Source organism: Lissotriton vulgaris, chromosome 11 (genome assembly GCF_964263255.1).
Source record: "Lissotriton vulgaris chromosome 11, aLisVul1.2, whole genome shotgun sequence".
Classification (NCBI taxonomy): Eukaryota; Metazoa; Chordata; class Amphibia; order Caudata; family Salamandridae; genus Lissotriton; species Lissotriton vulgaris.
Window position 1 is genome coordinate 7,720,111 of NC_141699.1, and position 26,728 is coordinate 7,746,838.

The following is a 26,728-nucleotide window of genomic DNA, read 5'->3' on the forward strand; positions in this document are numbered from 1 at the left end:
ACAGACCCAGAAAGGAGGCTAAGCAGGCACCACAGACCCCTCCAAGAACCCGCAGCCCGGGGAAGCAGAAAAAGAGGAAAGCACCCTCATCCAGAAACCCAAGCGACGACCCAACCCAGGAGAGAAGCCAACACAGGGTGGAAAGGCCACAGGCAAAAATCCCGGAGGCCAGGACCACAACAACCAGGTCCAGGACACAGCCAAGAACCATGCAGAAGCGCAGGCAAAGGCAACATAGAAAGGGACCATGAGAGGCAGAACCACAGCAGGAAGACCGAGACAACAACCAGCATTGCAGCAACAGGCACATCATCCAGGATAAGCCACAGGCAGAGATCCCGAGAGGCCCCGGAGCCCAGAGAACCACTCCAGAGACACAGGGAAGGCCAAGCCCAGGCCAGGGTCGAGGACCCCACAAACGACCCAGAGAGCACCCACTGGAATACGAAGGCCACAGCCCCTGCAAACCCGGAGGGAAGGCCGGAATACCACCAGGAAAAAGACCCCCACCCCTACAGACAGCCCAAAGCAGCCACAAAGGCAACGCCAGAGCCGGAAGAAAGAGCACAGTCCCGAAGTTTAAAGAGAAGTACGCAGTGCAAACCATCAAACGAGAAACACAACTGCAACAGTGCCTGTGCCATTTGCACAATGGAGGTAGAACACAGGACCCGAGTAGAGCCCAACAACAGGCCCCAGCCCTTGAGGAGCCTGCCAAATGTGAGGAAAAGGCAGCAGCCCAAGGAACAGGAATAAAAAAACACTGCCCGTCCACGGCAACATCGACAGACTCCCCGCCAGCAAAAGTGTAGGAGAAGCAAAGCATGCCACACAGAAAGAAACGGAGAGCAGCACGCCACCTGGGAGACCAAGTGAAGACCTGCAAAACACAATCAGTGAACCATTGGAGTTCGCGCTGAAAGCGAATCCCACCAGGCCAGAGCCAATGGCAGAAATGAAACACACAACCAAGTGACATGGTGCAACAGCGCTAGTGCATGCCTCAAGGCTGCATCCACGTGTGACACAAAAGCATGCACACACATCAGGGAGCACACAAATACATTTCACCCCACACAGCAAATGCATTACTGAAACACGGGAGACCAAGCGACGTGCCCAGAATCACACGATCCCGAAGCAAGAGCATCGTCCGTGGCACAAACAAGGGACTCCAGGCCCCAAGACCGGCAGCATTAAGGTTCCGTAATTCTGAACCCGTTTCATAAAGGTCATGATATCGTTACGATTTTGGTAGTAGCGGACCGCAAATGATGAGTGCGGCAAGTACGAGTGTTTTCGTCATGTTCGATTGATGGATTCACTATGAAATTAGAGATTTCGTTCTGAACCTTCGGGTTCCATTTTGTGTACGGCAGCCATTTTGTGGTTGCCCTCACATTATCCGATGACTACGGCCGAACGAGTCTTTGGGACACGTACACCTTTAGTTGACTTTTGGATGACCTGATCGAACTGACTCTGTTGCCTGAAGCTAACCTTGCTGAGCCAGTTCCTTGTCCGACAGCTGGTCAAGATAGAGATCAAAGAGCAGGACATTGCTGAGTTCATGGTACACGCACACACCCTTCTATATTGCTTCACATCTGTTTCTGTTCCTTCTTTTATGGCCTGTTTATGGTTTGGGTTGTGGTCTTTTATTATGGGTTCGTCCGGCCTGTCCGAGCAAGAATGTTGGGCCTTCCCGTGTAATTGATGGTGGGCTGGACAACTGAAAAGTGGGATTGTCGTTATGTGATACCTATTGCAATGTCATCTGTGATTGGATAGTTTGTAAATAATTGGTGTTTGTCAGGAATGTGATTTTTAGCATAAAAGACGATGTCTCGCAATACGAAAATTGAGCAGTCTCTAGCGAACTACCCGTGTCGTACTTCGTAGACTTCTGTTCCTGGTTGCAGCCAATAAATTTGATCTTTGACGCCACCAAGAAGTATCCCGTGTCTCTGTATTCTAAGACAGGTGAACTCAAAGACTTGGGGCGTTTCCCCTGGCGCCGCTGGGTTCTAAAACCCGGTTCTTCAGCATCACGAAGTCAAATGGAGCCGCAAGAAACACTGCGCCCCTCAAACAACACAGGAGGCAGCAATCAGACCAGCCATGTTGCAGACCACAGCCCCTCACAGGACGGACGAAAATATAACAACTACGAGAAAGGGAACATCTGAGGGCAGAAGCGGGGAAGTAGCACAGTGGTAGAGTGCATGCCACGCCAGGAAGAGGCCCCGGGTCCAAACCCCGACATCTTCAGGAGTCACCGTTGCCCAACGTGGCTTACTCCAGAAGCCCAACCTGCCATCGTGTGGGAGTGAATGAGGAGCAATCCCCGGCATCTTCAGACCTTTTGCCATGCCTAATGAGGCCCCTGACTTGTGGACAGAGGCAGAAAGCTAGGCAGGGAACAGCAAGGGGGAGCAAGCAGTGCGAAGAGTATAGACATACAACCTCCTAGCCAACCAGAAGCAGGAGAAAGCAAAGAGGCAGAGATGAAAGAACGCCGGTGCTCCGAGTCCGTGAAGCATTTGACAGACACCACCGCCTGCAAAAGAACAGCAGCATCAGAGCACATCCCACATAATTGTACTGAATTAGCAGTCATCTAGGCTTAGTACCTCAGGTGAGCGCTGTAGCGCATTATTAGTAATGGCCCACTGCCACCGCACTCCGCACAATGGAGCCCTCGACATTCCACTGTGATGCCAGGAGGAAGCAGTCCATGAACACGCCCGCACAGTGCGGGAAGCGGAAAGCCGTGTGCCTGCACACAAGTACTACTGTGGGATACATGTCAGGGCAGGGTTACATCTATCCATAACGTCTGAACTTTGTATGGAAACCAAACACCGCTAGGCGGGACTTACCCGGAGTGGGGGCCGGAAAAGGAACAAGGCCCCCACTCCAACATCCAGCTACTGAAACCCAAAGGGACAACATGCACAGCCCGTCTTCCACCTGGCCGGGCCACAGAAAGACACTCTCAGCGACCCGGAAGTAACCGGGAGGCGGCGCACCAACCGCAAAGAGCCGGTAACCAGGATTTCCAGCCAGGAACAGCCGTGCATCCCAGCAAGCCCGGCAGGCCGGGAGGCAGACCAACAGAAAAAAAAACGCCCGCGAAGTCAGGCAGCCGAGCGGGGGGAGGAGAGAAGAAGCGCACGCCACCCCAGCCCAGCAGGAGCAGGAGCAGCACCAGCATCCAAGTCCATTCTGTCGACAGACAGAAAAAAGAACAGGCGGAATGCTGGGTAAGTACCCCTTATGTACTCCCGGTGGGAGGGGTGGGGTTAGTGTCCCAGCATTCTTCTGATCCTTTTTTCTGTCTGGAGATGGTTATATCCACATAGTTATGAATGGGACGAGGACATAAGGGACCTGGGGATAATGACATTGTTTGTGTATACACCTAACTATAGTCGTTCTTGAAAGATACTCTACTCAACTCATGTTGTTACTCCCAATAGCATCCTCATGATTACTTTTATGAAAAGTCAAGCCCCCCATTGTACATGTGCTTTGTACATCCACTTGCATTTCATGTCTTCCATTCTCTAATTTCTGATCACTACCCTGCATTTCTTTTAGCATCCCATGATGGAAAGCAGTTCAAATTATTTGAAAAATGTGCAAAGATCTGGAAAGATGCAAAAATCTGTCAATTAAGTCAACATTTAAAGAGAATGTCTAAACATCCAAACAAATAGTGGGTATATACAATTCGATTTATTGAGTTAATGCTTAAAAGAATAAAATTGTTCACACTGTATGATTTTTTTAAATGATGCTGACTGTTTAGAAATTTGCATCACTGCAATTTTTAGGTCTCGGACTGAGTAGGCTGTGCTTGTGCAGTCTCGCTGACGAGATTTTATGTTTTCCAGAGTGGGGGTTTGAACCCGCCCCTCTTTTCCATTGGCTGGCTTCCTAAACAGAGGCCAGCCATTGGAGAAGAGGGGCGTCTGTCCATTTAAGCCCCGTCTTTTTCGGATTGAGAGGTGTGTTTTTTTAGGTTCTTTCTCTCCTCTTCCCATTGGCTGGAATTTTACATTCCAGCCAATGGGAAGAGGAGAGAAAGAAAAACACGCCCCTCATTCGGAAAATGACAGGTCGTTTCTCCGAGGCATTTCTGCTTGACCTCGGAGAAACATGGTGGTGTTCAACTGCCCTCCTGACGGCTTGTTTTTCAAAACCCTCCTCGTTCTGTTGAAGACGCCGAAGCAGTTATTTGGAATAACAAGTACGTAAAGTCCAGGATAATGTAACACCGTTGTCTAGGGGCAAATTAGATCTGCAATATTTTTTTGTACTACTGTAATTGAGCAGTCGGCCGTGCATTTTTGTTGGTGTTCCATAGGTGGCGCTCTCACGCTTGTTTTGGCTTGACGGCGCTCTTGCCAGCTTCTCGCGCTATCACCCCTCCCCCTTCTATTGCTTTCTGTGACCGCCTCTCATTCCATTAGCCGTGCGGGAAGGCGAGTTACGAACAACCGCCGAGCCTCAATCCCTGAGCAGGATACAACACAATCCCACCTTTCAGGCGGAGCCACAGCGGGACATACCGCATCAAAAAGCAGGTAAGAGAGGCTTGCTGACCATCTTGGGCGCATAGGTCAAGTCAGCTCAAGGCTTACGGCGCGTGCAGCCACCAACGGACAAAGGAGGCGGCAGCTCGTTATTTATTTATTTTTAAAATTTATAGAGCGCGAACATATGCCCAAGGGCGTCTTGGCGCTAAAAATCGATTCATGATTCCCTACTGATGTTGTCGGCCCAGTCATTGGTTAAACAGCCAAGTCTTTAAGTTCTTCCTGAATGACAGCAACGTATGACTCATCCGAATTGACAAAGGAAGAGAATTCCAGAGTCTGGATGCTGCAACTGTAAACCGTCTATCACCCCAGGTGACTGTTCTCGTACGGGGAATATTTAGATGAAGCAAGGTGGCTGATCTTAACACCTTGGCTGCTAGGTGTTTTCCCCTCCTGTGCTGCAGGCCCCCACTTTCCCATTGTTCATGACGAGCTCAGCTCGTCATCAGCACAGCTCAACCGTGCATCATGACGAGCTGAGCTCGTCATCAGCATCGAAAGGGTTAATTGTCTTGATGGTCGGTATGGCGTTATCTGATTCCTAAGAAACTGTGGACCCGAGTTCTGGAGGGTCTTAAAAACCAGGCACATTGCTTTAAATTTTACTCGATTTTTGATAGTCAACCAGTGAAGATTGCGAATAGTTTGAGAAGTGGGTTTGCATTTAGGAGTGTTGGTCAACAGTCTCGCTGCTGCATTCTGCACAGATTGCATTTTATTGATGACTCTAGTCTGTGCACTAGTAAACAATCCATTACAATAATCGAGTGATGATAATACCAATGCACTCACCAGGGTTTTTCCTGCAGCATCAGGTAAAAACGGAGTAATTTTTTTAATAAGTTTCAGCTTATGAAAAGCTGTGGCTGCAACTTGATTTGCATGAGCCGAGAAGTTGAGCTTTTCAACGAATACTATTCCCAGATTCCTGGCCTTTGGGACAGGACATGGCGGGGTACCGAAGGATGAAGGCCACCACACAGGAGACCAGCAAGGGGAGAGGTTTCCAAAAATTACAACCTCGTCTTTTGGGAGTTTAGCTTAAGGGAACTGGCGGACATCCAGTCCCCAATAGCCAGCATACCCTCCTGAAAACGCTTTGCCACATTTTCTCCATCATTATTGATGGCAATGGCCAATTGGGTGTCGTCTGCATAAGAGGTAAGGCCCATCCCGTATTGCCTGATGACAGTAGCTAGGTCCGACACATAGATATTAAAAAGTGTCGGACTCAGGGATGAGCCTTGAGGCACCCCACAAGGTAGAGAGAGCTCACTAGATTTGAAAGGGTCCAAGGTGACTACCTGGGTCCTATCCGCCAAGAAAGAAGTCAGAAGATTCTTCGCTCGCTGCTGGATTCCCATCTTTCCGACACGGTCGATCAAGATGGAATGATCGACCGTGTCGAAGGCGGCAGATAAATCCAATAGTATGAGTACTGCCGTACCTCCCTGGTCTTTGATGGTTCTAATATCATCAGCGGCTTTAATTAAAGCTGTTTCGGTGCCGTGATGTTTGCGGAACCCAAACTGGGTATTATCCAGCAAGGCGTGTTCTTCAATATACTCCGATAGTTGGTGATTCATAGCCTTCTCTACTACCTTAGCCAGGAATGGAAGACTGGCTATAGGTCGATAGTTTTTTAGGTCATCTTTTGCCAAATGAGGTTTTTTCAGGAGGGGTTTTAAGAGTGTATTTTTCAAGGTGGTGGGAAATATTGCTGATTTAAAAATAACGTTGCAGATTTGTGTAACCACTGGGATTAACAGATCCAAAACTGGTGGAAGGATTTTTGGGGGACATGGATCCAAGGCAGATCCGGATTTTATAGTATTGATAATATCCAGGATTTGTTTCTCTGTCACCTCTCTGAAATGAGTTAGAGTACATTCACTGGATAGCGTACTAGTTGAATAGAAAATGTGGTTAGAGGAGGAGAGAGGAGGAGAGGGGAAGGCCATATAGATGTCGTTGACCTTCGTGTAGAAAAAATTGGCTAGTTCATCACAAAAAGATTGGGAAGGAGGAGGTGTCAGATCTGAAATTTTCCCCACTAGTCCCTTCACTACTTCATAAAGCTGTTTACTGGAGTTTTTGGCCTTTTTTATTTGATTGCTAAAAAACAGTTTTTTAGCTGTGGTAATAATTTTTTTGTAGGTGCCAAGCGTTTCCTTGTAGCGAAGTTTATTTTCATGATCATAATTTTTTCGCCAAATTCTTTTAGCATTCCTACAAATCGGTTTTTGTCTCCTAAGATCTTCCGAAAACCAAGGTGCGGATGGAACTGTTCTATTCCTAGATATGGTTTTCAGGGGTACTAGAGCATTAACAGCCTCACCCAACCACTCGTCGTATTGATTCGTAGCTGTACTGGGGTCAGATGAAATCGTTGGGCGGGTGTTATTAAGCAATGCTCTAAAGTCTTCAGTATTAAGTTCCCTCCAGGCTTTAAAGGATGTACGACAGGTATCTGATGGCCTGCCTACTAGTGCCTCGTTAATAGGGACGGAACATAAAATGGCGTGATGATCGGACCACAAGAGTGGAAGGACATCCTGTACAGATATCCCATTATAGTATATCTTGAGCCGCGGCGAAACCCCTGCCAGTACCTGTTTACATTGTTGTTCTGCCGTTGTTTCTTTAAGACTCCGTACAGGGCCATTGAGTGATGATACTGATGGTGCCCCTGCAGAATGGTTGGAGTGCCCTCATCCAGGCTGTTCTTCCAGTCCAAGGGCCCCTCTACCCATTTTGCAAAAGCAGACCTCCCGCAATTCCCACCGATTCATGGGATAGCTGTCTTGTATGCGGCTTTCCACAAATCCTTACGGTCTGTTTGCCATCCCATCCACGTATTTAGAAACACAGGTCCACTCCCTTCATTGGGTCGTTATCCCTAGGCGTCCAGTACTAGAATTTTAATTCCAAGAGAACCCACTGCAGAGTTTGTTTTTTGTAGTGCTTCCCGAAAGATTAAGTTTATGGTATTCCTTGTATCAATGGAGCGCCTGTTATGAAGAAATCCACCGCTCAATGTGGTTTAACCCATTGTTATTCATATAAGGATAGACCTGTGCAAACAGGTACAGCCTTCACAAAGAACCATGGAGTGCCCCTAACCGTTCCCCTAGAGCTGGGACTCAGTGTGTAGGCCTGGTGTTATCGGCGGGGTGCATCACGAGGCATTACTCACTGCTGCGGGAGGATAGTGGTGCCGGAGCTGGTTGCGGTGAGTGGGGGCCCGGCCTTGCTTGGGCCTGCCGCTACGGAGGCGGGTGGGGGTCTAAGCGCCGGGCCGCGGTATGCGAGCCGGGACCAGCGGGAGGGCCCGTGCATTGCTGAGGCCTGCTGGTGGTTGTCGCAGCTTGGATTGGGCCTTGGACTAAAGCGTTAGCCCCAACGGACTCTGCTATGTAGGTTTCCCACATGGTCCTGGGTTTGTGGTGCTGCAGCCACCAGCGTGGCCTTTCACTATTGGATCATTCATCTCTTGCATGCAGTAACATGTAAAGAGTGTAAGTGCTCCCTATAACCACCCCGGTGCCCTCAACCACTCCCGGTGCCCTCCTCCACTACCCCTGGTGTGCTGCTCCTCCGCCCCCACAAGCCCTCTAACCTCTTTTCAGCGGGGAGTCCCGGGAGCCTGCCCCCGCGGCTGTGTGGCCGAGAGCTGGGGCAGAGCCACGGAACCGGTCTCCCAAGCTTGGTGGGTGAGGCAGTTGTGTGTGTGTGGCTGTGTGTGTGTGTGGCTCTGTGTGTGTTTGTGTGTGTGGCTGTGTGTGTGTGTGTGTGTGTGTGTGGCTGTGTGTGTGTGGCTGTGTGTGTTTGGCTGTGTGTGTGTGGCTGTGTGTGTGTGGCTGTGCATGTTTGTGTTTGGCTGTGTGTGTGTGTGGCTGTGTGTGTGTGTGTGCCTCTGCGTGTGTGCAAATGCAATAGGTCTCGCATTTGGGAGAGCTAAAGCTATTGGCATGGTAAATGACAATGCCATTTATTTATCTGTTTTCAAAACCAACACATAAATAAAAAGTTTGTCATTTACAATGCCAATAACGCTAACTTTTGCGAAGGCGAGACCGTTGCATTGTAAATGCTTGTTCTGTAATGGACACATTCTGATTAAACCTGCACTTCCCCTGAATTGAAATGCATTTTCTGTTTATGTTCCGATAATCGTGTTTTAAAAAAAACAAAAACAAATAAAGTCCAATACACTCATAATAAAATGTATAGTTCTCTAATACAGGAGATCAAAACCATGAAAATTTATAATTTTGTAATAGATATTGTTATCTCCTATTGTCATTGAAACTATCCATACATTTTTACTTTTGTTAGGGAAATAAACAATAGAGAGGAGGGTCCCTCTATTCAACTTAATCCTTAGACAAATTTAAGCAAGGTGAGGGAATAGATGTACATATACCACAGTGTTTGCATTAACAACTGCAATTACATTTTTATACCAGCTTAAAGTTCTCTTAAGCATTAGCATTCTTCAACACTTACACATATTTTAAATGCTCTTTCGTTTTCATATCACATGTTGTGCATTGCACATTTTAGTTTATTTGTTCTAAGTATAAGAAGAAAAAGAATAACTTTATTGTACAGTTAATTAAAACTCACAATGTTAAAACCTTCGTCATTTAAAATAATTGTAACCTTGTTTTATACATATGTTTTTTGAATAAAAAGGATAAAAAGTGTTTTAGACTCTACAAGGTTGTATCCGTCTCAATTGCGTTTTCTGTGTAGTCCTTTTCTAGGTTGGTAAAGTGAATATGCCTCAGTATGCCGGCGCGTAATTATGACTTGGCAAGATCCTTAGCAGACTGTTCCTTTAATTGGTTGAAATGCATTTGCTTGCTGTTATTCAATGTTCCATATGGCTAGACTTTTGGCGACAATGTCAAAGTACTTTGTTAGTCTGCAGTTTAGCTGGATCTCTTCTGGTTTAAAGCACAGCTTCACAGCCTGCCTGCAGCTTGTTATGCCCTTTTGGTGCCTGTGACGGGGTGGCGGGTCAGCAGGGTGCGAGTAAGAGTGAGGAACCTGTTTTACGTGACTGGTGGTCAGCTGTACCTCTCTTGCCTTTTTTCCCTCCAGCAACATGCACCTCTTCTTGGGGAGGATTGGACCAGCCATGACTCTGTGAATCCTTGGGACTGCGAGCTAGAAACTGGACAGCGTACCTTTAAGTACGAGTACCTAGATGACGAGACTCCGTCCACCTTGAACGTAGACACGTTAAAAGAAGGAGGATCCCGGAAGACGCCGGAGTACTTTCCCCCGGAGGACGAGAGCGGCGTGGAGTGGGGATCGAGCACGGAGCAGAGCACGAGTGGACGAGTGGAAGACAACAAGCCAGGAGGCCAACGTTCCTGCGAAGCGCCCCGCCACGCTCCCGCTGGAGGAGCGTGGCTTTCCAAGGTACGGGGCAAAGTTGCGGGGTGGAGTGGTTAGACCACTGTGTACCGCCTAGTCGTTCCCCGGAAACCCTTCCCTCACGTGCACTTCGACCAGTCGTTTACTTAAATCTATCATCAGGTTTCCCTCACTCCCGACCCCTGTGTGGAGCCTCTGTTGAGCGTCTCCCTAATATAGTCTCTTTCTTTCCTTTCCTTTTGGTGGCACTCTCCTGGACTTCGCCTGGAGGCCGACGTTGACGTATTCACTCTGGCTGCACCACCACCCGGACAACGCCGGAACACCCTGGAACTACCTGCTTTTCCACGAGGCGTCAGAACGGAGCCCGACGAGTTTGCTCGAATAAGACTGACCAGTCGTAGAAAGAAAGCTTACTTGAAAATAAAGCCCTCTCTAAAAGCACTATTTAAGCCTTCTGATTCCGTTACTGACCCGGTAAACCCCACCCCAGTACAGTGCCATAATACTCGGAGTAAGACGCGCCTTCTATCCATCAGGTTTGGGCAGATGCAAATTATGTGTATAAGGTCCTCTGTCCCTGTTCTGCAAAGATGGCAGAGGTGTTCTTCTGCTCCCCTTTCCCAAGGTGCCAGGTAAAGTAGTATTGGTAGGATGCCAAAGCGCAGATTTAGAAATTTGTCTTTTGTCTTCCGTGTAAGACACGTTTTCAGGGATTCTTGCGGCTTAAGAGCTTCATAATCATTCAGCACTGTCCATCCATGAGCCTTCTTGGCCAAAATTACTTTATCTTCTAAGAATGATATCATTTTAGTTACTTTTCTTACCACTTTTTTGAGGCTTTTGTTGTCTGTGGATGACTCCCAGAGGTTTGTTAATTCCAGGTATTCCAGTGATTCTAGCAGATACTTCTTGGCAGGTGAGTTCTCTCGAGTAGACATTACAGTTCAAATGTGGGCATTTAGAGATCCTTGCTCCGTGCCTCTGATTTTGCGCCAGCTTTTTATGTAGGCGTCTCTTCTCTCCACCGATTGTCTCTGGAGACCAAATTCTAGGCGGATTTGGGCAGGCGACACGTAGTTTGGCAGATGGAAGATTGCCCTGTATGCTCTACTGATTATTTATCTAGAGCAGTCGCGTCTTTCCCTTGCATGGGTTCACTACTGTATGCGAGCATTGGCTGTAGACGTGCTCTAATCACCTGTAGAAGGGGGTCCAGTGATCGGTCAGGGAGAACTTTCTTAAGGGGCTTTATTGAGAAGTAGAATTTTGTCCCCTTCCGACAAATGGCCTCTAGTGGAGGTTTAAACGAACCTGTGCTATCTAATAATACACCAAGGTATTTATAGTTGGTTACATGGTCTAGCCTCTGTCCATCCAGGAACCATGAAAGTTTCTTTGTTTTATTATAGTTCACTGACATAACGTTTGATTTGTTTAAGTTGATCAATGCATTGTTTATTGAGAATTTGTTGATTGTGTCCAGGAGGTGCTGGAGTCTGATTGGGGACCGGCTTATTAAGACCAAGTCGTCTGCATATATGAGATTTGATAGCGAGGGATCACTGAAATAATATCGAGGGACAAAATATCGACTTGCAAAAATATCGTAGACAAAATATCGACAGTCAAAATATCGAGTTTGTATCTACAAACAGGTAAGTACAAAAATATCGAGTACAAAATATCGTTTACAATAATATAGTTGTAAAAAATATCGACTTTATTAAAAACAGTGTTAAATTAAATTAATATTCAAATTTAATTACTAAAATATACTTAAAAATACTTAAATTATCTTATAATAATTAAATAATAAATGAAAATAATAAAAAAAATTACAATCTTATTTGTTAAAACATATATATATAGTAACATACTATAATTAAATAAGATACTATTATATTACCGTACAATACCAGAAGTGTAAAAAATACTATTCCCACTCCAAAGAGTGCAAGCGTAGGGAAAGCGTTGGATAGCGTAGGGGTTAAAATTACTATTCCCACTCCAGTGGATGCAACAGTAGGGAAAACTGACCCTGAACCCAAAGAATACCCCTTTACCCAAGAACTTAAAACTGACCCTTAACCCTAAAAATACCCCTTTACCCAAAAACCCAAAACTGACCCTGAACCCTAAAAATACCCCTTACCCAAAAACTGAAAACTGACCCTGAACCCAAAAAATACCCCTTTATCCAAGAACTGAAAACTGACCCTGAACCCTAAAAATACCCCTTACCCAAAAACTGAAAACTGACCCTGAACCCAAAAAATACCCCTTTATCCAAGAACTGAAAACTGACCCTGAACCCTAAAAATACCCCTTTACCCAAAAACTGAAAACTGACCCTGAACCCTAAAAATACCCCTTTACCCAAAAACTGAAAACTGACCCTGAACCCTAAAAATACCCCTTTACCCAAAAACTGAAAACTGACCCTGAACCCTAAAAATACCCCTTTACCCAAAAACTGAAAACTGACCCTGAACCCTAAAAATACCCCTTTACCCAAAAACTGAAAACTGACCCTGTACCCTAAAAATACCCCTTTACCCAAAAACTGAAAACTGACCCAGAACCCTAAAAATACCCCTTTACCCAAAAAACAAAAACTGACCCTGAACCCTAAAAATACTCATTTACCCAAAATTCATTAATATTATTTAATTACCAATTAATTATTAATTAACAATAACAATAAAGTAAATATATTAGCACATTAGCTGTAATTAATTTAATTTAATAATTAATATTATTTTTTCCCAATTAATTAATTAACAATAACTAAAAATTATATATATAAATAAATTACTCTAATTAATGTAATTAACTAATTAATATGATTTAATTACCAATTAATTACTAATTAAAAATATGTACAAAATGATATTAATTAATTAACTAATTAATATTAATTAATTACCAATTAATTATTATTTAAAAATATTTACAAACATATATTAATTAATTAATTATTATTAAATTACTCCCCACCCTTATCCCCTATTAACCCAACATCCCGCTCCTAAACATTAACTACAATTTATATTACTATTAATAAATAATTTTTTTTAACCTTTTTTCTACATATTATCTATATTTTTTACTTTGACTATTTATCAATATTTTGTCTTGTCAATTTTTTTGAGTCGATATTTTTGTACTCGATATTTTTTTATCATTTTTTTATTCGATATTTTGACCAACAATATTTTTGTTATCGATATTTTATTGTTGTCGATATTTTTAACTCGATATTTTGTCCATTCGATATTTTGGAGTCGATATTTTGTCTGTGCACCGATAGCGAGATGTCTCCCAACCGTGGGGCATGCGATTTTGTTTTGTCCAGTTCTCCAGGAAGATCTGCAAGAAAAAGGTTAAACAGCATGGGGGCTTGAACGCACCCTTTTTTTAGACATTTGGTGGTGTTGATTTTCCTTGAGAGGTGCGTTCCAGATCCCAGTTTGATCTTAACCCAAGTGTTGGTATGCAGTATTATCAGCTGTTTCAGAAGTGGCCCAGGTATCCCCCATTTTCCCAGTTTCTGCCAGAGTTTGCTGCGGTCTACGTGGTCAAACGCTGCGCTGTAATCAATGAAGCATAGAAATAGCGAGCTCTTTGCTGTCTTTACCGCGTCAATCAGTAGAGTTAGCACCATGATATTAGTTATTGTGCCCGACCTCTACAGAAACCGGTTTGGTTTGCTGGGATGATGTGTTTTGAGGTTGCCCAGGATGTTAATTCCACCAAGAGGAGTCCTGCATAGTACTTTGCCTCTGTGTCAATTAAGGCGATAAGTCGATGGTTACTTGGATTACTCCTTTCGCCCTGCATATAGATTGGACTTACTATTGATCCTCTCCAGGAAGATGGACATATCGCTGTTTCACTAATTTCCTGGAAGACTGGTGCCAGTGTGTCGCTCCAGAAGTCAGCCTCTTGCTTGTACATTATTGGCGGGATTCCATTGGGGCCAGGAGCCCCTTCCAGTTTCCCTTTTGATATTTGTAGCTTGATCCTAGCCGCTGTTACTACATGTTTTTTCCTTCCTGCCTGATGGTAGTTTAGAGCTTGTTATTCCTTCCTCCTCCAGGTTTGCAAGTTTGCACTGGGTCTCAGCCTGGTTGGTGTCATTGTTTACTTCATGTTTGTGTGTTCCTATGTTGTTAGCACATGTGCTCATCATGATTGTCAGAGTTTTTCCTCTAGGTAGGTCCCCCTGTAGAAAAACAGCGTTTCTCTTGTAAATACCAAAGCTGCCCGGCGCAAGACGCGTCTGATTCCCTTTAATAATAGTTACCAAAATAAAGAGGCAGGCGCTGGAAACTGGAAGGCAAGAACAAGTTTAGTTCTCCAGAGGAGAACACATCAACTCGGACACGCAGAATGTCTTTGGGAGGTGTTCTAACAACTTCTCAGCTGCTCAGTCTTTTATACAGCATACAGTCTGGTTATTGGTGGTAAAACATCCTAGGAATTCCTGCCTCCAGCAGGTTTCCAAACAGACCCAGCAGCTGTCGTCCCCCCTCCCAAGTCTAACAGATGATCGATATCTTGCAGCTGGACATTCCAACAGGATCTAAATGTGTGTAGGATCGATCAGATCTGAGGGTTCGTGCTATTGATTAAATCAGACTTCTTGGTTAGTGCTACAAGTCCTGCCGTGTGGGGGCAATAAACTATGTCTGCAGGGGTCAGTTAGTGCCTGAGACCGGATTGAGCAGCCAGGTGAGGTCAGGGGGGTTATCAGGAGGCGTTGCTCATGTGCAGAGGATAAAAGGACAAATGGGTTTAGGGCGGAAAGTGGCTCCGGGGCTTTGTCACGAGGACAAGGGTTCATAACCCCAATATGTTTGGTCATGCTTAGTCAGGGTGCTGGAGATGAATGCGAGGTCAGGGTGAATCATAGGTGACTAGCAGTGAATGGTTGCTGCTTACGTGCACGCAGAGGCCCTTGCTACGCAAGATGGCGCCGGCAATGTTTCACGATCTTCACTTTGCTCTTAACAGTGGCTGTGGCGAACATAAATGAACGCCGCTTATGTATACCTAAAGCTTATCGATTTCCACACCCCTCTGGATTTATATCATTGAAATGAATTAGTAAGTAGTGTGCCCATTCGGATTCAGATATATGTGAGTTTATTCCATTATGGCCTGGCCATTGAAGGCTATGGATTGTTTTCCAGAACCTGGCGCTGTTCTTCTGTTTCGAGTCATACACGATTTTCGCCCAGAGTTCCTCGTTCATTTGCCTTTTCTTTTCTCATATCGTATTTTTTAGCTGAGCCTTTAGGGTTCGCAACTCCTTTTGCAGGGCTTCTTTGTTCGGTTGTTTGCGGAACTACCTTAGGGTGTGGTTTATTTTCCGTTTTAGATTTTTTATCTCGGGTGTGGTTACCTTTCCTAATATGTTACAAGATATGTTCTCTTTGCGGGCTTTTTGCTCTGTGGCGTATGTTGTTCCAAGTTCCATTATGAATTCTTCCTAAGCCTCTAAATGGTTCTTTGACAAGCTTGTTGTCCGGGGATAATTATTTTTGTGTTAATTGTTAGCTCATCTACTTTGTTGGTCTTGCACCTTAGCAGTCTAAAGTTGGAGGGGTACACTGTGCCGACGCTTTCTCTTGCTTTCATATCGTTCCCACTAGTGACGCTTAGTTTCACTTCTTGTGGTACGGGGTCGCTTTGACTGTTTTCTCCAACCTTGAACAAGCTTATAAAATCAAACAGTGGAAGTGTTGCAAGGGTGAAGTCAAGGTGAGAAGAAGTGGTTGAGGAGAGGTATGTTAGTGCTGGCGGTATACCCTCTTTAATCGACCATTTAGTACCCTCAGATGTAGCTGCTTCAGATCTTTCAGTAGATGATTTGAGCATCTTGTTTGCTTGTTTAGGAAGGATGGGGTTTGATTTGGTATTCCGCACGCAAAGTTAAGTTCCTCTGCTATTTCGTCTTCTGATTTTTTTCCAAAGAGGTGAAGATTGAAGTCACCTGCTAGAACTAAGTTCTCCATTTTCCTTTCTTCCATGAGTCTTACCAGTTCGCTGACCAGTTCTCTTGGGATGTATGACGTTACAACGCATACTTTTACAACGCCTACCTTTACAACGCGTTTTTTACAACGCATACCATTACAACGCATAATGCTTTTAGGCGCTGGATAGTGAATAGTTTAATTTACTATTCCAACTCCAGTCCCCGTGGATAGTAGGGAAGGTTATTGGATAGTAAATTAACCTATTCCCTATCCTAGAGCGCCCCCCAGCGCAATGCGTTGTAATAGTTTGCGTTGTAAAAGTTGCGTTGTAATGGTAGGTCGTTGTAAAAGTTGCGTTGTAACGGTTGTATACCGTTCTCTTGCCCCTTTTAGTCTGTGCTTAGGGTGTATGTATGTGTTTATTATATATAGTGGTTGAGTCACCTTGTTGTTTTTGATTGTTATTACTATTGCCTGTATAGCACTTGGGGGAGTGATTTTTACCTTAATCTCTTCCATTGTTCCTATTGTTAGTATTGAGGCCAGTGACGCCAGGCCTCCTGAGCTGCGGCCGAATGTTGAGCCTCTAGTAGCTGGATGGATTTGAGTTGTGTATCCTTGTAAGGGTAACTCTTTCTAGGTTATTTATTTGTTCTAAGGGCAGCCTCATTCTGAAGTTGGCACAATGAAACGAGGATTGTAGAAATTAGTGGAATCAACCTTTCTGCTTGAGAAAATTGATACTATCTTACAAACTCTTCATGCGTTCTTCCCACTGAAGAGCTTGGTACCTGCTCATTAGTGCCTATCTGCAGTTTTACTCCTATCACATTTTCAGGCATTAACAGTTGCATTGGTAAGGTGCCTTTAGGTGCTTTGGTTGCTGCTGGTATTACAGCGCGCTGCGCTTGGCTTATTTTAAAAAATCCCGTTTTTCTATTTCTGTTCATTTTATTTACTTCTGCCTTGTTTTTAACTTGCATCCTGTGCTGGCCCCATACTTGCACTATAATTGTGCCCCCACCGCGTTTTGGACGGAGTTATTCACCTTATTGTTGCCTGTTCGTGGCGCCGGTCGCCATCTTGGGGGGGGACTACTGAATCTCACGTCACCTGCCTGAGCGTTCTAGCGCTTTGCAGGAGTTCAGGTGAGCTCCTATTTAAGGCGAGCACTTCTGTTGCTCTGCCTTTGGTAAGGTGCCTTTAGGTGCTTTGGTTGCTGCTGGTATTACAGCGCGCTGCGCTTGGCTTATTTTAAAAAATCCAGTTTTTCTATTTCTGTTCATTTTATTTACTTCTGCCTTGTTTTTAACTTGCATCCTGTGCTGGCCCCATACTTGCACTATAATTGTGCCCCCACCGCGTTTTGGACGGAGTTATTCACCTTATTGTTGCCTGTTCGTGGCGCCGGTCGCCATCTTGGGGGGGGACTACTGAATCTCACGTCACCTGCCTGAGCGTTCTAGCGCTTTGCAGGAGTTCAGGTGAGCTCCTATTTAAAGCTCTCACAACTCGCGCAGCGGTGACGCGCAGTGGTAGCGCCTGACTCGCGCCGGAGTCAAGCCAGAGTCCTGCCCGTCTGCGCCCGTCCGCGTTCCGGAGGCGTTTTGGCAGCGGGCGGGGCTCTGTTTCACCGAGAATGAGTAATTTGGGTGCTCATCGGGTACGGTACTCCTTTACGGAGTTGCGCTCCTTGAATGTTAGGGAGAGCTGCTGCTGCACTGTTTTTCCGCGCCGTCATAGGGGTAAGTCGCGATGTCCAGGTTGTGGCTGGCATCCTACCCGGGTCCTGTCATCAGCCCCGTCTATTGGCACAGCGGGTGCTGAGTATGCCTGCATGTTGTTAAACACCAGATCTGCTCGCTGCCATGCGCAACACATCTTTGAGCTCCTCGAGACCGAGAAGCCACTCTGTCTTATGTTGACGGAGACTTGGTGGGGTGAAGCGTCCAATCCTGATGTGGCTATGGCCATTCCGCCTGATTTTGACATCTTCAGGAAGGATAGAGCAAAGGGCAGGGGCGGCGGGGTCGCATTGGTGGTAAAGAAGGGTACGCCCTGTACCATCTTGCCGACCGAGGACATCCGCGGCTCGGAATCGCTGGCTTTTTCTATCGTGCTAGCGCCGCATCAATCAGTCAAGGGACTGTTAGTTTACCGCCCCCCTGGTCCGCTTGGGACGTTTTTTGCCGACCTCGAGTTGGTGTTGGTGGGTTTAGCCCTGAGAGCAGAACACTGCTTGGTGGCGGGGGACTTTAACATCCGGATGGATGATCCGTCGGACCCCGCCGCTATTAAGCTCTTGGAGGTCATGACGCCGCTGGGTCTTATTCCGCATCTGCAGGGCCCGACCCACGATAAGGGGCATACCCTTGACCAGGTCTTCTCGACTTCTCCCTTGGTAGTGAATGAGATTCTTCCTGTCTTGTGGTCGGACCATTGGCTGGCCAAATTTGTAATCAGTGGCAATGTCAGGGTGCCGAACCCTGTCTCACAGCAGCAGGGACGGGCCTTTAGAGCATTTAGCAGGGTGACCCCTGAGATGCTGGCTCAGGCTGCTGCGATTCACCCTTGCCCTTTGTCTGGTGAGTTAGAGAGAGACTTGGAGTCCCTGCAAAAATGGCTGACGGAGAGGCTGAATGACCTGGCCCCTGTTCTGCCCCCCCCGCCCGACACCTAAGCGGGTCTCGGCCCCTTGGTTTACCACTGCTCTGTGGGCTATGCGGCAGCAGTGCAAGGTAGCCGAAAGGGCCTGGCGGGCACATTACGACTGTAAGGACAGGTCTGCCTATAAGGCTCTGGTTAGAGCTTACCACCGGGACATCCGCCTCGAAAAAAAAGCCTATCTTGCGGGGAGAATTGAGGCAGCGTCAAACTCTAGTAAGGAGATTTTTACTATTGTTCGAGAATTCATGTCACCTCGGACTACCACCTCGGAAGAGGGCCCCGTAGTATCCTGGGCGGCGGATCTCGCGTGTTTTTTCACAGGCAAGATCAAACTCATCCAGGACTCCTTTCTATTGAGTGGACCGGTCACTTTGCCGATGCCCGAGGTGGGCACGCCTCCCCTAGTTAGGTAGGGCGCCATATTGGCTGAGTTTCCATCTCTGCCAGCCTCCGCTTCCCTAGCGCTTATGGGCAACTTAAAATCTGGGTCCCCGCTTGACCCCTGCCCAGCTAAGCTCCTGGGTAATTTGGCGGAGGTGGTTAATCCGCTGGCTCACCCTCTTCTCAACCTTTCGTTGAGTTTGGGAGAGGTGCCGCCAGCATGGAAGCAGGCAATGGTCATCCCGTTGCTTAAAAAGCCGGGACTTGACCCGAAAGCTCCAGCCAATTACAGGCCAATTTCGCTGCTGCCGGCCCTTGTACAAATTTTGGAGAAGCACGTTCAGTCGGTGCTCTCCAATTTTCTGGAGTCCCATGAGATCTTGCATGACTCCCAGTCGGGCTTCCGCTCAAATCGCAGCACCGAGACCGCGCTCTTGGAGGTTTCGGAAACCATTAAAGGGGTGCTGGATTCCGGGGGCAAAGTCATGCTGGTGTTGTTGGACTTGTCGGCGGCTTTTGACACCGTCCCCCATGAGGGCCTGCTCGCAAGACTCTCTGAGATTGGCCTGCGGGGGACGGTGCTCAAATGGTTTTCTTCCTTTCTGGCCGGCCGCCGGCAAACGATCTGGACACCACCTGACAACGCTGTAATGCCGCCTCTGGGAGTCGGGGTCCCTCAGGGCTCTATATTGAGCCCGACCCTTTTTAATATCTACATGACCCCTTTGGCGGCGGTGGTGGAGTCATTTGGTGCCCGGATCGTGTCGTATGCCGACGACACCCAGCTCCTCTTCTCCTGTGAGAGGGGGGCTGACTTTGACGGGGAGAGTATCCAGAATTGCCTTGGGGCTGTGTTCGCATGGTTCCAACTGCACAGCCTCAAGTGCAATTCCGACAAATCAGAGGTACTCTTCTTCGGGTGCGATAAGGAGCCCTGCTGGCAGGCCTGGTGGCCCATCGACATGTTCCCTCCGTCCGGCTCTTCGCCCATGGCCAAAAATTTGGGGGTGAAGATGGACAAGGGGCTGACGATGAAAGCCCAGATTCTGGGGGTAACCGGTACCTGCTTCGGCCTTTTAAAAATGTTACGGAAGTTTCTGCCTCTCTTGTCCGAGGAGCACAAGAGGTTGACAGTGCAGGCCCTGATAGGCTCCAGGTTGGATTATGCCAACATTCTTTACCTGGGCCTGCCAGAGTATCTGCTGCAGAGGCTGCAAGTTGTACAGAACGCGGCGGCCAGGGCCATCTTTGGCCTTAGTAGACGTACCAGCGTCTCTGGGTTGTTGGTGACGCTACACTGGCTACCCATCCGCAAACGGATTGCCTTTAAGGCTCTGACCCTTGCCTATAAAGCGCTCCATGCTGTGGGAGCTAAACATCTCCAAAAGAGACTGACCTTTTACCTTCCTACCCGCTCCTTGAGGTCGGAATCTCTACTTTTGGCGGCTGTTCCGCGCGTGAAGAGGGCCCGCCTAGGGGGTCGCTCCTTCAGTCTTCTGGCTCCACAGATGTGGAATTCTTTACCGCTCTCTTTGCGGGGGGCGACTACCCTCCTGGATTTTAGAAGAGGTCTCAAAACCTGGTTGTTCTCTCAATAGGTCTGCCCGTAGCTCTGTTTTTTTCTGTTGATGCCTCCCCTCTTTTATCTGTGTTGTGTTATTCCGAAATCTGTCCGCCTTACCTAAAGCGCCGGGACACTCTTTTTGAGTAACCGTTGCACTATACAAAAAGACAAATAACATAACATAACATAACATAACATAACATTCTTGTTAGTATACCAGCTTAAAGGTCACAGAAGCGTTGGTATTATTGCACACTTTCATGTATTTTAGTTGCACTTCCATTTAGCTATCCCATGTACATTGCACATTTTAGCTCACCCGCCCTAGTGAGTATTGCAGTGAGGCTCCAACTGCCCAGAGGTGTGGCACAGCGGCCAGGGCGCCTGACTCATGGGGCTCACAGTTTGGTTCCCTGCGACAGCTCAGCCCAGCACCATGTGACTCTGGGAAATACCTCGCTTAATCTCCCTTTTTAATTTAATTTAAAGGAGCTTGTAGAGCGCCTGGTGACGCCTCCCGGCGTGTCCCCGCGCTGTGGAGAAAATGTGAGAAGGAGTAGAGGAAAACCCATCACCAAGTGAAGAGGCAGGTTTTTAGTTTCTTCCTAAACAGGATTTCATTATTCTCCATCCTGATATCCGCAGGAAGAAGGTTCCATTTCCTGGCCGCCAAAGTCCGGAAGGATTTGCCTCCCATTCTGGCCTTTTTGGGGCGTGTGGTTCTGAGCAGACCCATACCTTTAGACCTAAGCGACCTGCTCGGTTCATAGACAGTAGCCAAATCCGACATGTAGGCCGGTGCTCTGTGATGAATTATTTTATGGCACCACAGCATAGCTTTAAAATCAATCCTCTTCCTGATGGGCAGCCAATGGAGGGCTACAAGAGATGGGCGAGATGGAGCTCGCCGAGGGAGCCTTAAGACCAGGCGAGCTGCCGAATTTTGTAGCACCTGAAGCTTTTTAATATTTTTCTCAGATGTACCCATGAGCAGCACGTTTCCGTACTCAATACGGGACGTTATCAGTGCTTGCGTCATGGTACGCCTGGAATTAATAGGTAACAGGTCAAGGGTACGGTTCAGAGTTTTCATTACCCCAAAGCATTTGCCCACCGTTTTTCTTATGTGGCTGTCAAAGGACAGTTTATTGTCCACCCACACACCCAAGTTCTTCGCCTCTCGGGATGGGGAGGGCAAAGGACCAAGGCAGCTGGGCCACCACTCCTTCGTCCATTTAGCCTCATTGCCTCCCATGATGAGGACCTCCGTCTTAGTCCCGTTCAGTTTCAGACAGTGGTCGTTCATCCAAGTGGCAAGTTTAGTCATGCAGACATTGAAATTATCAGCTTCCTTGGAAGGGGCTTGGGTCAGAGAAATAAGGAGCTGCGTGTCGTCGGCGTAGGAGACAAGCTCCACGCCGAACGATTGCACTACCTCTGCCAGTGGGGCCATATATAGATTAAACAGGGTAGGGCTCAGGGCAGAGCCCTGAGGCACCCCCTGCTCCAGCCTCACCCTATCGGAGAGAAAGCTCCCCCTTTGGACTTGAAAGCTTCTGTCAAGCAAAAAAGCCTTCAGCCATCCCAGTGCCTTTTTGGTGACTCCAGCTTTATTTAGACACTGTAGCAGGATGGAATGTGCTACAGTGTCAAAAGCGGCACTGAGATCAAGCATGATGAGGGCCATTGTCTTTCCCTCATCTGCTCCCTCACGTAGGGTTTCGGTGGCCCTCAGGAGGGCTGTCTCCGTTGAGAACCCTGATCTAAAACCCGACTGGGATTTATGGAAGACATTATGGGTCTCCAGATGTTCCATCAGTTGGGTGTTAGCGATTTTTTCTGCCAACTTGGCGACATACGGTAAAAGGGATATGGGTCGTAGATTATCCATTACGTCCACACTGATGTTGGGCTTTTTCTTAATAGGTAGCACTATAGCCTGTTTCCATTCCTCCGGGAGACAAGAGGTTGAAAAGGAAGTTAGTAACAGGTGCCTCAAGTGAGGTTCCAGAACTGAGAAAGCTTCAGCTAATATTTTAGGAGGAGCCGGATCTCTGGGCGATCCCGACTTGATCTTGTTACACATCTTAGACAGCATTTCATAGGAAGGGACTTCAAAAGATTTGAGACAGACCGGTGTGTTGACACTTTTCTCATTTTCAACGAAATCTGCGGCCGGGGCTCCCTGTTTAGAGAAACTGGTATAGATCTTACTTATTTTACCAGCAAAGTACTGAGCTATGTTGTTACATGATTCCACTGAGTCATTTTGGATAGAGGAGGACATCTCCACTATGGATATCTCCTTATATATTTGGAATAATTCCCTAGAGGAGTTGCCAGCTTCCGTAATACGAGTGTGATAGTGCTCAGCTTTTGCCAGGCGGACGGCTTTGTAATATTCTTTCTGTGCAGTTTTATACTGTGTTTTTATGTCTGCACAGAATTTGTAACGCCAGGCTCTCTCAAGTTTCTTGCAGGCCGTTTTCATGGTCTGTAGATCTTGTCCGAACCAAGGAGCACTTTTCTGAGACCTCCTAGCATTGGACATGGTGCGGCTAGGGGCTGTAATGTCCAGAGCCTTTGTGACAATATTGTTTAAGCTTTCATTGGCAGCCTCACAGTCAGCTCCTTTCGGAGGACCTTCATCCTTGACAATTTGAGTGAAGGAGTCTAAGGAAAAACTTTTCCATTTCCTGCGTTTATACCGCAGAGCCTGCTGCCGAAAGAGCTCAGTTTTTTCCAGTTGGACTGAGATGGGAATGATATAATGATCCGACCAGGGTATGGGTATGGGATCAGTAGTATACACTCCCAGCCAGTTACCAAAGACGGGGTCTAATAGATGCCCTAGTTGGTGTGAGGGTTCTTTATTCCCTCACAGCCCCCAGCGCCTTGCGACCCTTAAGGGTGATTAGTTCATGCTATACAAATACCGGATTATTATTTGGCATTTTGCCAGCGCTTAATTTGATGCTTGCTGGATATTTTGCAGTATACATGTGTTAACATAATGTGTATTTGTAAACTGTGCATTCACCCAAGAGTGCTGAACATTTTTTTTATTGTTACCCAACTCATTAGTACTCATGTTATCAACCTCAGAAGGATGAGTGGACCCAGCAGGATTTGAGCCTGTGGCCATGAGGTTGAACACAGGCCCCTACAGTGGATCCATTAGTCTACAAAGCCCCTAGACATGCCAGGCTTTTATGCACTGTACCAAGTGTCTTTTTTATTTTACACAAGGTTAGCTTTGGGCTTTTGAAGAGATTTAACTTAGGGGTTTGTATTTATTATAAAATGCGACACATGTTGGCTTCAGATTTATGTAAAGTCAAGTCAATTAATGATTAATAAAACCTTGTAAATTATTATGAAAAGTGTGCGCAACATGGAACACCATTGAGAACCACAAGGCATCCAGCAAATGTCCTAGGGAGAGCGAGCAGTCAAGGATTACTTCAGGAGTTCCTGGGCAGCGTCCTGTGTGAGTACTTTAGTTTACCACCGGTGTACCAAGGCCATAGGTACTAATGCATTTCAATCGTGAAGCCAAGCTACTCCCTTTGTACGCTTCACTCTACCTGTAGGGAAGGCGAGCAGTCAAGGATTACTACAGGAGTTGGTAGAAGGATGGGATTCGCTTTTAACATGCCAGAGTAGCTGCACATAGTAACTCAGAGTCCAGCCAGACCTAGAGTTTACAAAAGGAATAGAAAAGTCGGGCAGTCACAATAGTCAGTTGTCACGCGCACCCTATATATGGCCTAGAATATTACTATACATTAAGCAACATTGTAGGCTATTAAATCAAACACAAAATAGGTTTATATGCAGTGCACATCCTGTACGAATGTATGCCAAGGTGCTCTCATATATGCAATACTGAAGAAAACAGAGGGCACTGTGAACTGAAATATTTTCCTGGGATCACACAGTTTAGTCAAGCGGGCAAGCTGGGATTCCAAGTTTTCTTGTTTCGCGTTATGCAGTTCAGCCACTGGATGGGTAGCTCTTTTCACCTCCATTTGTATAGCAAAGTTCCCTCCTTTGTTTTTAATTCCTGGTGCAAGAGTTGCAGTGTGGGTGGCAGGCAGAAGTCACATAAAGAGCTCGGCTCGTTTGGGTTCAGGGGTCCAAGGAGAACTTGAACTGCGCCATCGCCTGGCATCTGGCTGGAGCCATCATGGCGTCGCCCACCTCTACTTGAAAATGCCTTGCTGGTATAATGAAAACTGTGCTTTAATTTGCACTGTTTGGACCAATTTTTGTTTTTAAAATTTCTTGGAGGGACGAGCAAACCCTATATCTGCACACACAACCTGTAGAGGCATGCTTGCTCACTACACTCACCCGCGTGAGGCAATGAGGGGTAGTGGGGTAGCACGGTTAGGTGGTACCCGGTGCAGAAAATTTCTTGTCACCCTCTGCGTCGAGTTCAGCCGTGTTTCGTTGCGTTTGTTGACTGAACCTAAAAAGTTTCAATACGTACATATTTTTGCCATTTCGTCACCCCCCTCAGTGATGACACCCGGAGTGGCCCGCACCCACCGCACCTCCCTTACTACGCCGCTGATGAGGGGCTGTGAGTTATAAAGGGGTTGGCCCTTAAAACTCATGGACCTGGGTCAATAGGTAAGTACAAAGAAGGGGTGGTCCGAGTTTAGATAATTAGTTTACAAGTTATTCTGTAATACTCCATACAGATAATCACCACATATACATTTTGCTAAATGTAACTGAGCAAAATGAAAAATAAAGTATGCAATATTCAAAGTCAAATTGCATTTATTCTTGCAATCGTGTACTCTTGTAAATTTTTCTACATAGAATTTCTTTTGAATCATAAACATTTGTTCAATGTAATTTTGAAGTCATTACATAACAAGCATTTACAATGCAACGGTCTCGCTTTTGCAAAAGTTAGAGCTATTGGCATTGTAAATGACAAAATTGTTATTTATGTGTTTGTTTTGAAAACAGATAAATAAATGGCACTGTCATTTACAATGCCAATAGCTTAATCTCTCGCAAATGTGAGACCTATTGCATTTGCACCCACACAGAGCCACACACACACACACACACACATCGAGCCACACACACACAGAGCCACACACAGAGACACACACAGACACACACACAGAGCCACACACACAGAGCCACAAACAAACACATACAGAGCGCCACATACACACACACACACAGCGCCACACACACACACAATGCCACACACACACACAGCGCCACACACACACACACACAGCGACACACGGAGCACCAGGTGTGAGGGTGAGGGGGTGTGAGTGATTGAGGGTGAGTGTGAGGGTGAGAGAGTGAGGGAGGGTGTGAGAGGGTGAGAGGGTGAGGGAGGGTGCGTGAGAGTTAGAGGGTGAGGGAGGGTGTGTGAGGGTGAGAGGGTGTGTGAGGGTGAGGGGGTGTGTGAGGGTGAGGGGGTGTGTGAGGGTGTGTGTGAAGAAGAGGGGGTGTGATGGAGGGGTGTGAGAGTGAGGGGGTGTGAGGGTGAGGGGGTGTAAGGGTGAGGGTGGGTGAGGGAGGGTGAGGGGGGTGAGGGGTGTGAGGGTGAGGGGGGTGAGGGGTGTGAGGGTGTGAGGGGTTTGTGAGGGTGAGGGTGAGAGGGTGAGTGAGGGTGAGAGGGTGTGTGAGGGCGAGTGAGGGTGTGTGAGGGTGAGGGGTGTGTGAAGGTGAGGGGGTGTGTGATAGTGAGGGGGTGTGAGGGTGAGGGGGTGTGAGGGTGAGGGGGTGTGTGATAGTGAGGGGGTGTGAGGGTGAGGGAGTGTGAGGGTGAGGGAGTGTGAGGGGGTCTGAGGGTGAGGGGGTCTGAGGGGGAGGTGGTGTGAGGGTGAGGGGGTGTGAGGGGGAGGTGAGGGGGAGGTGAGGGGGAGGGGGTATGAGGGTGAGGGAGTGAGGGGTGTGAAAGGGTGTGAAGGGGTGGGGGTGAGGGTGTGAAGGGGTGTGAGGGTGAGGGTGTGTGAGGGTGAGGCTTTGTGACGGTGAGGCTTTGTGAGGGGGTGTGAGGGTGAGGGTCTGTGATAGTGAGGGTGTGTGAGTGTGAGGGTGTGTGTGGGTGAGGGTGTGTGAGTGGGGGTGAGGGTGTACGGGGAGGGTGT